This window comes from Hetaerina americana, unplaced genomic scaffold (assembly GCF_022747635.1).
Source record: "Hetaerina americana unplaced genomic scaffold, ioHetAmer1.1.p SCAF_4, whole genome shotgun sequence".
In the NCBI taxonomy this organism is placed as follows: domain Eukaryota; kingdom Metazoa; phylum Arthropoda; class Insecta; order Odonata; family Calopterygidae; genus Hetaerina; species Hetaerina americana.
Genome location: NW_027286985.1, coordinates 50,309,865 through 50,323,651, shown reverse-complemented (window position 1 = coordinate 50,323,651; position 13,787 = coordinate 50,309,865).

Genomic DNA, 13,787 nt, shown 5'->3' with positions numbered 1-13,787 from the left:
TCTCAAATTTTGAGGTGGTTTAAGGCCTTTAAGGAGGGCCGCAAAGAGGTTCACAACGAACAACACTCTAGGCGGCCTTCAACCAGCAAAACTGACAACAACGTGGCTCGTGTTCGACAATTGTTGGACTCTGACCGTCGACTGAGTATCAGAACGGTTGCCGATGAACTGAACTTGTCATCTACTGTTGTGTTCCGCATTGTTACTGAAGATTTAGCGATAAGGAAAGTGTGCGCCATTATCGTGCCCAAGGTGTTGGTGTCAGACGACCAAAAGATCTTCTCTTTGCTCCCTCAGATTAAGGCAGCCCTGAAATGATGAGTTCTCGTCCATTTGAAAAGTTTTTCGTCCATAGAAGAGATCCGATCAGCCATAACGAAGAACGTGCGAGAGGTCCCCGAAGACGCCTTCCAGAGCGTGTACCGTTCATGGCAGAGTCGCTGAAAAACTGTGTAGAGACCCAAAAATAGAACTTTGTAGAATGCTAAGCGCTCGTGTAAATCTGTTCAATATATTACTTTAAAAAAATAATTACTTCACTTTCGAAACGCACCCTGAATTATAGATGTATACACATTCATGCACACACACAATGCAACTCTTTACACCTAAAAAAATATGACCAGTACAATTGCACATTGTTACTCGAACGTTTACGTTTCGGCGCCTTTTTTTGTATCCATAGAGCCACCCAAAATAATTCATCAGCAAAACATAGGGCGGTAGCATCGCCAAAACTTCTAAAACGTGTTATACAAAATGCGCTTATTCGAAGATGTAGTTTTTCGGGCACATCGATCGGCCAACATCATTTAGTAACAATTATCTTAGTACCTAGGTGAATATTTCTATGTATACCTACATACAAACATACCAACAAGCATAGAGTCATGCGTGGAAAGCATTAACATTTGGGGGGTCTGTTAGGCTCGGATGGATAAGTTCAGTAAGATATGAAGGGTCTCTCGGGTGGAGGTGCTCAGGGAGAGGAGAGCGGTGGAAGAATCGAGAAAGGAAGGAAGGAGACAGCGATTAAGTGAGGACGGAATGGAAGCTTTCCTTTATTTTTATCGTTGGTGCGCTGAAGAGGGTCGAACGGGAGGAAGTAATGTATAGATGAAAGATATCGGGCCTCCTCTTAAAAAAAAAAGAAAAAGGAAAGGGATGACGCTCGGTGTATTGTCGGGAATGTTGGAGGGAAAAGAAGAGGATCTGCTCTCTGGAGTAACAGATCGAGGAAAGGTGGTTTTGTTGTAAATGACGCGGAGATAAAGATGTGATTTCTCGACGCCGTGTGATCCTTTCTCCATCTCAATCACCGTTATGCTCCTTGGCGAAATATGCTATCTATACGATGAACTAGCTCCTTTTTTTACTTTGGGTTGCCTGAGCGAACACTCATGATTGACGCTCTATGTTAATATCATCTAAAACTTGAGGTAAAGGTAGCCACAAAAGTTAATGTGTGATCTAAGCGATTGACGAAGACAACGATCCAGAAGAAAATTTGTATCTAACATTATCTGCAATATTTACTGGGGATTTAATTTTGCTATAACTGACGTGTTCTATGAAAACGATAATATGTGGATACTTATGTATTCTGAACGTATATCTAAATGCATAAATCATATATAGGATAAATTGTATAATTTATAACATTGTGTATTCCCTGGACGGGCTGTATAACACATGACCTTGTTATTGTAACAGTAATGTTGACCATGGTTTAGTTTGGACTAAAGCAATTTTTATTTGTCTGCATAATAAACTGTCATCCATATTACAGTATTGAATGGATGGAACTACATTTCCTTGATTAACATTTTAATTGTTATTTAAAAAAAGTATTATCAACTCTTTTTAGTGATTAAAATAAATAATTGACGGTATTTTAATTAATAAACAAGATCGGATTTTTATTTATCACTGTATTTCTTGTGATGAAATCATAAATATTACATGTATTAAGGCAAAATATATTATATTATCGCAGGTCATAACTAAATTGACTTTAACTTTATTGATTTCATCAACTTTCAGTTCAATGGTGAAGGGTAGATAAAATCATCAGCGGAGACATAATAATAGCCCTTTAAACGGGCGATGTACCCGTGCATTAGTTTACAGAGATATTGTTTGGAAAATGCATGGCATTCCGTAATTTACACCAGATTCACTCACGCTAAAAACAATCGACTATGGGGTAATTAAAAACCACCATCAGGCAAGGGTTCACAATTTTCAACTTGACTTCTCCATGTTAATTTCCTAGCACACTGCTTTCTGAGTTATTAATTCCACTGTATCAATTACGATTGCCGGGCGTACTTTTTCACTTTACTGTGCTCAGCGCGACCCCAATGAATTTAACCTCAGTGTCATATGGACAGAATGAAAAAGTTTAAAGGTCACATAAATTAATGCCCAATAGTGAGAAGACGCTTGCCAAAAACACAGTTTTTGAAATATCTCCTGTGCCACTAACAAATTGAGTAGCGACGACCATATCCCAGGGTGGCATTTTTCAAACGGTATGGAATTTTTGCGCGGACGTACTGAGAATAAAGGACTCTTCTGAAATTTCCGACCCAAAAAAAATGATTAACTTCATTGGTTTTTTTATGCATATCAAATTCGACGCGGATGACAGCGTCACCTATTTGGAATTCCTTCGCCGTGTGTTCTCCGCGCGTGTTGATTTTAAAGTGCAATTATTTCCGTTCTTCTCACTCCGTATTCCTTTGCGCCGGTGATTTCACTCGCGGTAATTACAAAAACTTCGAATCGACGCTCCCGTGTCCCCTGGGTCACAAAACAGGGCATTCCATTAACCGCTCGGGGGGATCGGGATGGAAAAAAAACGAAAGTGAGGAGAGGGAGAAACGGCATCGCAGTTTTAACGCCTGCGTTTGTTTTGGTTCCTCCGACCGTTGGAAATGAAAAATAAACCACTCGAATGAATGGAAGTCGATATCTTATCGAAATGGAGACACGTCCTCCCATTGTATCTCCGCAACGGAATCTTTGGGTGGGAAAGGGGAGGAAGAAGGGTGGGGTGAGGATGGATATATATATATATATATATATATATATATATATATATATATATATATATATATATATATATATATAGAGAGAGAGAGAGAGAGAGAGAGAGAGAGAGGGAAAGAGGAGGAAAAAAGATCTCGAGTCGAGCGCGTCGCTGGAGAGCACCTCGAATCGATATGGCCGCTCCCCTTTTTTTTGGGCGAAGGGTGGGGGAGGGACGGGAAGTGGGGTGGGGTTTGAGCCGGGATAGGGGCCTTTTGAGGGGATGGGGTCTCTTGCCGCCTCTTCCTTCGCTCTCTTCCCCCTTCCCACTTGTCTCCTTGGTGGGCACAGCGGTAACCCCCCCCCCCCCCCCGACGAAGCTCTCGCAAAATAACAGACTATACCACCTCCTCGTAACCTTACTTCCCTTCAAAGATCGAGGGGTGGGTGAAACCCCCCCGTTCCTCCTCCATCCCCCTCGTTCTCCCTACTGGCCTCTGTCCTTATCCCGGGATTTCTCCTTCGCACCTCCTCACCCAACGACGATATCCGGTCGCCCATCCCATTCAACTAGAACTATGGCTGTTCGAGAAGTTTCATCCCTAGGATGGAATCACGATGCGTTATGAAAACTGCTTCAGTGTATTAATTTCAAGGTTAACCTGAACATAATCATAACGGAACGTGAAAAAATCGCAGTCGTTTTACTAATTTGGGAATGTTTTGAGTCTGTGACATCTGTTTAAGGAAAGTGATCATTAAAAATGAGAATTAAATTGATATTTCTTAGCTGATATGAGAAATAGTGATTAGTAAATATCGCTAGATGAATTCCCATACTTCTTTCATTCAAGGGGTCAATTATAGATATTTACCAAGCGAAGTTTATTTTATGAGCCGGAGTGTTTGTTTGCACTAACTGCACTGCATCTTGCACTAAAATGATGTGGCATTACGCAGGTGGTTTTGAGCTATCCTCTGCCGTTGAACGTGAAGTGATCATGAAGATAAAAATATTATTTGATAACAGCTTATTTTTCTTTAATTTGAAAATATGAGGAAAAGCTTTTCCTACTACTACGCATTTTCCGTACGGGATAGCTTCTTTATATAGTTTGTCCCAATTGATATGAAAATCTGTGTTCCTAACATCGGATTCTTACTGCCAAGATAAAATGAGTAAAAATATTTTCTCTAAGTTAAAATAACTAAGTTGAAATTAACTTATAAAGCTCTGTGTTTTTCTCAATGATGATCCTTGCGTGTATTTTTCTTGTTTTCAGTTTCTCCAATTCCAGACTTTCTTATAATCTTGCGAATCTCTCTCTTTGATTTTCCCGTTTCCATAACTCACTTATTTTTACTACATTTAAATAGTTCTCATTTCATGCGTGATGTTATACAGACCAGTAAAAAATAAACAATTGCCATACCATGCTAATAGTTGATGCATAAGGATGACTTATTATAAAATTTCTCACTTTTCAACAATCTAAACTCCAATCATGACCAAATGTTAACACTTTTCATATTCCATATGATACTTTTCAAATTATAATACAGATATTGATTTATTGCATGACCTATTTAGATATACTACTTCTTCAATGCTGTACTGCACTGAGGAAAACGGCTGGACAACATTATTTGCAATAGTACGTCTCCATGCATCATAATAGTGCTAAATTTCTCCCAAGTGTTTATTTTGAAACAGTATTACTTTTGGTGAATTACTTACACCCATTTTCCTGGAATTATACAAAACCATAAATAAATATTTTTATTCAATGACTGCCGCCTACCTTTGTTGTGGTCTAAGTTACAGTGTAACATACAGCCATAGATAAAATACGTTTATTGTGACACGAAAAAATTTCGTATATTAATTTAGATACTGAATGGCAGTGTATACTATATGTATTTCTCGTCTAAACCTCTGGTAGTTGAACAAATAAACATAACCCACACAAAAAACCGAAATGCTCACCGTAGAATATGACACATTTATATGAAAGGAACCCTAGATCATAATTATTCAGATTTCCTATTTATTACTGGAATTACTGCATTACCTTCCTATATCTATTACACTCTGCAATCCCATTTATGAAAATTTGGTTATTCTGCAGCTAGAATTTTCCGATTCAAGTCATATGTTCCCATAGTTTTGTACCGCCAAGCATATTTCCGATGGGTTATTCTATCTTCACTTTACCCGTCATTTCTCAATCTAAAATCCCGCCACCTTCCTGTCTATCTATTACGGAATCTCATTTTACATTTCACCCTATATTTAAGACCTTGTCAAATCTTGTCTCCCTACCGTCTGATGCCTCACTTCTTCACCAGTTAAGTCTCTATCCTCTTGATCGTCTCTCTACGCCATTACCGCCCACTCACTCTCTCCCCCATAATCATTTCTTCTTTCATCCTTTCCCTTCCAATCCTCCAATCTTTAAATATGAAATGACACCCGGAGTTTTGTAAAATATTCATCGATCATTCGATCATTGCCTATTTCAAAATGGGAGACTGAAGTAACATTACTACCACCATTGTACATTTTTATTTAGATTCCAATTTAGTTTCCATCATTATGTATTTTGGATTGGATATTCATATATAATCTGGATTCCGCTAGCTAGCACTGCTATTTTAAATTTCAGTATGTGGATTTTTGTAAAAATTGCGTCTAATTAAGCATGTAAAAATTTCATTATCCTGTATTGCCATTAATGATTTTGTTCAAATCGAATACACACTCGTAGTTATTCCTTTAATCACTGTATTTTGTAAACGTTTGGTTTTACCCTCAAAGGACAAAATGTCATCAAAAGTGTCTGATGTGAATATATCCGTCCAAGAAAAATATTTTATCCATCGAAATTTGATTCCGATCTTTAATTACGAAGTAATAAAATAACTAAAATTTAAAACATTAATATTATTGAAATATCATTTCCCAAGGCAATCATCCATAATTTTATACTGCCTCCGTATCCATCCGTTTTCATCGCATAGATAATTTTGACGACTGAAAACACACTATATGCGATCTATTTGTTCCCCTCCCCTTCGGCTAGAAAAGCGTGTTTGAACATTTTTATTTGTTTATTCCTACTCATTTACATTAACATCTAAATTTTGCCCCTTGAAACTAGAATTTCAAATTTGTGTGAGTCGGAGAAACAACCACTCAGAATTAAAACATAAAAATAAATGTAGACTAGTGGAGAAACTCAATACGCAGTACTTCAGAAGAGGGAGAGGGTAATAACACGAAAATGTCATAGGGATAAAAAAACACTTGATGAGTGTTGTTAAAAAAAAAGAAACTCCTTCACACCTCCGACGAATGCAAAGCAGCCTACTGTGTCAAGGAGTCTACCGTCGTCGGGGTCGGAATGGGACGAGGGAAATGCAAATTCGGTTCCTATGGCCTCCCGCAAGCCTTTCTCCCCAATCCCCAACTCACGCTCCGACCGTCCCCCATGCAAAACTACGCGTGGTTTGAAACAAGACGGGGAGGTGGGTTAGAGAGGTTTCGTGGGGGGGGGGGGTTGGAGAAAGAGACACCACCATCTCGGCGAAACACCTTTCCCCATCCCGTTATAACGTGCTCGCCATAGCGGGGACCCCCCTAGAGAAGGATCACTCCGCGAAGGAGACCAGGGGGAGAGGAGGGAGTGTCTGTGGGAGGTGTAGGAGGAGGAAATGCAAGGGGAAGGTCAGGAGGAAGGAGGGAAGGCGTAAGGATAACAACACTCCCAGAGACGCCAAAGACGTCCCCTTCGCAGGCTCAGTAAAATTCCAGCGACGGATTTCCTCTCGAGTCTCATCCATCCCCCTCTTCCCACACCTCCCGGGCGCATCCTAGTTTTATTCCCGTCGGCGTGAGGGGAAATGTGCGAAGGGAAAGTGGCAGAATTGAAAGGGAGGTGTCGACGGAGGATGATTGTCTGACTTTAAGTTTCAAGAGTGCTATCACGACCGTTGAGATATTGATGACGGATTCTCACATTGAGACACATTTGCCCGATATTTAGTTCAGGCTATTGTGAAAGCTGGCACGGAATGCCACAATCTGTTATGACTGCCATGACAGCGGCGAAGGGTTTCGAAAATGTTACGACGCTGCTTTTAGCTCTAGTTTTACGAAAAGCACGAAGAGCTCTTGAGATCATATTGTTGTATACAGTGGCTCGATTTCAGTTCAAGCGATCTTTCATTTGAAGGGCTAAATTATAATTAAAATGAGTGGGATTTTTATTTTAGATTCTTTGGATGAGTTCCTACATTGCAGCAAAGCCTGGCATTCAAGCTGTTAGAACTACCGGTTAAAATCTAGTCAACCGACCTTTATGGAAGTTCACTAAAATAATGCATTCTTAACTTGATTCGGAATCTCGTTAAGCTCACCAACAACGTCATTCTGCAATGACTTGTGAGTACCTGATAAAATGTACAAAGATTATGAAGATTAAAGCTTGGATCTCCAGAAGTACCAGGTCCTGTAAAGGAACTGAATTCATTTTTCAATTAATTCCCAAAGTAAATTACATTAAAATTATTTGGTATGAAAGGTCATTTTTGATAATACTGTGCCATTGAATGCATTCGTAGATGATTCTCTGATGTGAATTGCAAAAAATAATCATGTTTAAAAAAATCAAATGCTTAAAGGTTTTATCATACAAAAAATAATATAACTGGGAGATAATGATCTCAACTTCTTCTAAAAACAAAATGGATGGGCAATACAAGTACCAATGACCTGTATGATAATTATTAGTATTTAAGTACCACTATCTTCACCCTATATAGACCAAAGATTTTAAAAGTCAGTATCTTAAATATATTAAAAGCGCATAACTATGCCTACATCCCTGGAGATTCAATCTGAAAATTTTGATCTTGATTATAGCATAGATTATCCCAGATTTTGAAAAAAATAATAAATTTTTCCTAGCCTTTTATTTGCTATTGAACTTCGTTCAGAATCCTCCTTCTACGACTAAACATGGTACTTTTATGTCAATTTAAATCATCGAGGCCATAATATTCCTAATAATTTTAGGAATAGTTACTCTCCTAAATTAACGGGAGAGAAATCAGCCTAACTGCAAAACTGGATCATTGGAATAAGATAACATAGGAAAATAGATAACTTCAAAACCTGGCGCTGAAAGAGGACGCTGAAGATGAAATGGGCAGATAAAATAAGAAATTAAAACATACGGTAAAGACAATGCGAATTACGAAGAGGAGGAAAGATACATTGCGGTCACCATAGCATAAGAATATTGTTAAGAATATAATAAAAGAAAAATTCAAGGAATGACGACCCTAAGAATGCAAAGGGACAATTATTTTGGTACATATCTAATACCGTGTTAAGAGAGCTAGCTTTAGAAAGGGATGATACGTGTATAAAGGTTTTTAAGAAACTAACATTAAGATAAACTAGAGAAAATAACGATTTAACACTGAAAGTAACCTGGATTCAAGCTCCCTCAGGAAGAGCATTCGTAAAGGAAAGAGAAGGAAATTACCGAGAAATAGTAAAGTCCCAATATTAGTCTTATAACAACAGAAGTAAAAGAACAATTACATCAGATAATTATTTTTCAAAATATCTCCAGGAAAAATTGACATAAAATGAAGGGTCGTAAAGGCTAAAATAAATTTATCTAAGAGGTAAGAGAAGCAAAAACTGCGTCCCACAGTACTTATATGAAAAATTGTGCAATTTTATTGATGGATAACAGTGTATATTTTGGACTTGGAGATATAATCTGAAAGGAGCCAAAACAAAAATAGGTGCTTATTTACCGGTGAAAATATATACGGTTTCCTGTGAAGGATACGAAATAATTGGAAGGAAGAAAGGATGATAATCCATTACTTCTTTGCAAATTAAAGGTTTTTAGCTTATTAACTGATGTTGGCCCGCCAACAATACCAAGGAAATGAGGAATAATTCAAATCACAAAAATGATTTTGCAGTTAGATGAAATAAAAGTTAACGACGAAAGAATGATTACGAGAAGATATTGACAATTTTATTTATCTTAGTTTCACAGATTGAAGTTGTATAAGTTGTAAGTCCCTACAAGAGACCCACCCACACTTATTACAATAAGTTCTGACATAACCAAATTTATTTAATGGAATATCAAAAGAAAATATTCACGTTAATATTACTAAACGAAAGCACTTGTCAAGTCTATTCTTTGCATTACATGCTTTCGAGAAAAATTCCGAGCATGTTTCTCAACGAACACATTTCTCTGCTCTTGCCGAAAATCTTCCCAAAATCTCAAAAAGTTTCCCTTAATTTCACTCCAAATTCGACCGAACACTATGGATGAAGTTTCAAGCCTGAAACGTCGTTAGACAGTCAACTTGGTAGGAGCGTGCACGCCAGAGAATATATCGGGCTTACAATGGGGAGAGGGAAGCAAGAGGAGATGGCAATAGACTTGGAAACAGAGGGAGAAAGGCATATATATTTTCACTTCGGAGGCTTATAATACAACCAGACGTTTTGAAACGCATGTGGGAGACGCATATGCATGGAAACCAAAGGGGAACGTGAGGTGCTTTTCCTGCGAAAATATTGCTCACTCACTTCCTCCACAGCAGCCTCCTCACCCTCTCCCCCCCAGACAACACCCCCTCCCGTTATCCCACCACGAGAAATCTCTTGCGTAAGGAGCGTTCCTTAGGATTCGAGCGAGGAGGAGCGGGGGGGGGGGGGGGTAGAACGAGGGGTGAACGAGATCCTAGGAAGTCTAACATTATGGCGCGCGATCCTTGAGCATGGAAGGGGTGCGAGGAGGACAAGGGAGGAGAGACGCGTGCGAGATGAGACTGGTATTCGGGGAGAAGAGATCGGGTATGGAGGTGGGTTTTAGGTGGGTGGGTGCATGGCGAGAGGGAGACGGAAGGGGTTGATGCGAGGTGGAGGGGCCTGAGGCTCACGTGTGGGGGGAGGGGGGCTTGGGAAGAAAGAGGTTGGGGGAGCACTTGGGTGTGAGTGCGGGGGTGGGCGAGACTGGAGAAAGGTCGTGTTTGGATACGGGCTGGAAGGAAGAGGTAAGGTAGAAGGAAGCCCGTGAGGAGGAAGGGAGGGCTGCGGTAGCGAGGGAGACAAGGGGGAGGCCTGGGTTTGGGGAGGCGGAATACGGAATGAATCGCTGAGACGCATAGAAATCGGGAACAGGTATGATAAAAACCGCAAAGGGGGAGGAGAAGAGGGCAAGGTGGGAGAGGGGGGGGTGAGAGTTTCAGGGAGGGAGGAGGAAGGGAAAGGGTGGGGGAGTGCGGAACGTAAAGGGGTGCCTGCGTTTGGGTGGAGGCTGGAAGAAGAGAAAGCGTGGAATTGAAGGAGAAGTCCGCTGTCTGTTCAGGAATGAGATGAGGGCCAGAGAAAGGGAGAGATACTGAGGAGAGAAAGGGAAGGAGAGAGGGAGATAACGGAGTAATGGTGGGCTATGCAGGGGGAGAGATGGATAGAATGCTGTAATAGACATCATGCATGCATCGATATATTGGAATATTCGAAATTGTTCCATGTGCAGAAGCGGCATGTGTTCGGGTTTCCTTTCTTTAATTCATGAAATATGAAACCTGTACCTGACCAGTTAAACTCTATAAAATTTTTATTTACGCATCACTTTCAGCCGTGTTACATCTGTCTCTTATATGGTTGAAATAAATAAGTAGTTACACTCACTCATTCATCATAACAACACAACAACGTGTCATCATAAAAGTACATAGTACTTTAGTACTTAGTACTAAAAGTACATTCTCAAAGTTTAATTTCGGAAAAAAATTATTTTTCAAGAACACCAATGGAAAATATACACTCTAATTCGGTCCATTTTTTAAATTAATATTACTAATAACTAATTAAAAAGCATTTGGAGTTATTACAGTTTTACTCGTCTAAGAAGACGATATTTATCTCTGACCATTTGTTGCATTTGACACCTGAGATTCTGAGCCCAAAGGTATAGTCTCATCGTTGAGGAAAACAAAATTCACTCTGATATTCCAAATTTATTTAGATTTTCTTCTATTCAGCACACAACTGGGAAGTGGTGTTGTGAAAATGAAATGTAATTACCTTCAAGATATTTAATTCATTCAAGTTCCAGGATGATACGTACGGACGAAAAAACTAGTTTCATAGTTCAGTGAACATTATTGGGTCATTATAAACCTATTTTAAGCAGTGTAAAAATGGATTTTATTCGTCTTGCATGATAAAATTACGCCAACTCACCTAAAATGGGAACCGCAAAGCCTGATAGACCGAGAAAATGGACGTCCTAAAGTTGAATTGAATTGTCCGCATTCATGTACTCCACGTAAAAGTTGGAGGAGGAAAACAGTGAAATATTTCCATTGAGTAATTCAAGGTTGTCGAAAGCCTACTCCGTAATCATAAAAACCTGAATGTCGAACACTACTCCTTATCAACGATATTGTTTTATTGTTCTTTGTACGGAAGAGGGTGACAAATAGAAAAAATCATTTGCTTTGGAGAACATTTTTTGAGAAGAGAGAATTAATTTTTTTAACCGTCGAAAGAAGATGTATTGATATTTATAAAAATTCCACCCCCCCTCCCCGGAAAGAGATCAGCGCAGATGAGGGAGGGTAGGGAGAAGATCGGAGGGTTTCGCGGAGAGGGGGAGAACGGAATCCCAAGATTGGCTGGGGCATATATTGGACGGACGGGTTGATTTTGTTCGAACGGTTTTGCAGGAAGGAGCTCCGGATCGAATGTGGAGGAAGGAGTGGTTGAGATGAGGAGAAGGAGGGGGGATTGTAGGAGTCGGAAGAGAAGGATCCGGAGGATGAGAGATTCCTTAGCGAGGGGAGTGAGGCGTGGGAGGCTGGCGGTAGACGCAGCGAAGGCTAGAGGGAGAGGAAGGCGAGGGAGGAGTCTGGAGATCGAAGGGGATGTCGGGTGGGAGGCAGTGTGCCTTGAACCTTGGGACCACGGACCATCAAGGGCTTGACATTCCTTTTCCTATTGCTCCCTTAATGATGCCGGCGGCGTAATGGAGTTGGCAATTCTTCAGCCTTAACACTCTAGACCATAGCATTGAAAAGCACATAAAAAATATATGCACATTAAAACCAAGAACTTGCCAGCCAGAAATTATTATTTTAATAAAGTTTAAACTCTCCAATTGTTTCATAAACCAAAATCACCAAAGAGCGAGATTAAATTATATGAAAGGGACTTTGCCTAGAGTTTTGATGTCTATGGAGCATACGCATTTTTATATCCACTTAAATTTAATTTCATCAATTATTCTGACAGATACTTGGCATTCAACCCAAAACTTCCAGCTAGCTTATTTCTTCCTTCATAACCCTTTGTATTTACATGTCTAATATCTGCAAGATTAATACTCTCATGTATGTTTTTCTTTAGTTCTTCACATTCTTTCTCCTTTCTATAAATCTTTAGAAGACCATTTCGTCCAATTACTTGGCCTCCAGTACTCAGATATGCCTTTTATGGCATGTTCTTACCCTTTGCTGGAGTCATTCGATGGCAATACGCACTATTAAACCGCATGCTTTATTATTTTTCTGAAACTCCACATTTTCATTTATTTCAGTCTTCTCTTCCCTATTCCTGTTCCTTACCATGACTTGCTGCCATAGAAAATAATGTTTCAAATAAATATATACAAAATTACCTTTCACTAAGCTCATTCTGTCAGTTATACTATTTTGTTTCTGCAGGAATGCCAGCTGTTGCAGAACCTTTCTGCCAAATATAATATTTTGGCTTTTACCATCCCTGGCAGTCTAGCTCCTTAAATGAGAAAATTTAGTCCTCTAATTCCATGTTTGTTTACAGGAACAAACTGTAATTTCATTTTTTTCTCCAGAAAATTAATTTCACTTTTTTATATTTATCTTTAAATTGTATTTATTTATCATTTATTCCACGGCGGTCGAAGTTCTTGTTAGAATTACCTGCTCTGGCTACATTTACTGTATTCACCAAAGAAAAGAACCCATATTATTTATACTTCTATATGTCTGGCATCCCAATGTTTTTTTGCATTCAAGTCATTTTTGAAATAAACAATTTTGGCATTAGCATAAAAGAATATATCTCAACCCTACTACTTTCTTCAATCATATTTTTTTATTACATTGGCCTTAATTCATCGAAGATAACCCTTTTTCGCTTGATTTAAAATATTTCTGTTGTCGTTGCAGGCCGCTTTCATTTCAATAAGATGCTCATGTGTCTTATCCTGCTCATATATTTGTCAAAGTTAATAAATGCTGATTACGATCAATTGACGTTGTTAATAGAAATTATTTTTATTCATTAATGTATGCTGCAAGCCACCGCTAATCTTAGCCAATCATTCGCGCACATTGTAAATTCTCTACTGCACGGGAACTTTCAGAACTTGAAGTATTTCCTTCATGCATCTGCTTGGCCAAAAGCGATATCCACATTGTGGTGGTTTCATTAAAAAATATATTTTCATCCTACCGGATTAACAGTTTGAATTTCTTATTAGTGCGCAATAGATAAAATGACCACTGGATTTTCTCTCTCTACAAACGTGTCATTAATACATTTTTATTATCTGATTAGCCCTTTTCTAGCTTAGCAGTCTTCATCGGTACTCAGCTATAGCCACTTAAAGTGGATTTTTCGATTCCCAGACTCTTTCCTCACGGGATCAAACACGTTTCCA